Source organism: Penaeus monodon, chromosome 32, assembly GCF_015228065.2.
Source record: "Penaeus monodon isolate SGIC_2016 chromosome 32, NSTDA_Pmon_1, whole genome shotgun sequence".
Taxonomy (NCBI): domain Eukaryota; kingdom Metazoa; phylum Arthropoda; class Malacostraca; order Decapoda; family Penaeidae; genus Penaeus; species Penaeus monodon.
The window spans coordinates 28,538,672-28,538,999 of record NC_051417.1 but is presented as its reverse complement, the minus strand read 5'-3'; positions in this window follow the sequence as shown (position 1 = coordinate 28,538,999).

Sequence of the window (328 nt, the reverse complement as noted above, 5' to 3'; positions counted from 1 at the left end):
ACTCACATCCCCAACACACCAACGCTCAACCTCGGAAAAGATATTATGGTAATCTCTACACAGCGAGAGATTGACTGACGGCCATACGGTAGCCTGCAGGTAAGCCGACGCGGGGATTGTGTGTAGCCCCATAGCCCGGCTGAAATAATGCGCTTAGGGGTGGCGTGGCTTCGGCCCTCCGCTGCCCTCCAGATCAGACCCTGTGGACAAAGGCCAGTCTATAGGTTCCCCCTGGATAGTGCTGGGTAGGTGATCGTTCTTCCACTCTTGAATTTTTCCTTCTTGTTTTTTTATGGAGTGTGTGTGTGTGGGGGGGGGAGGAGGGGTA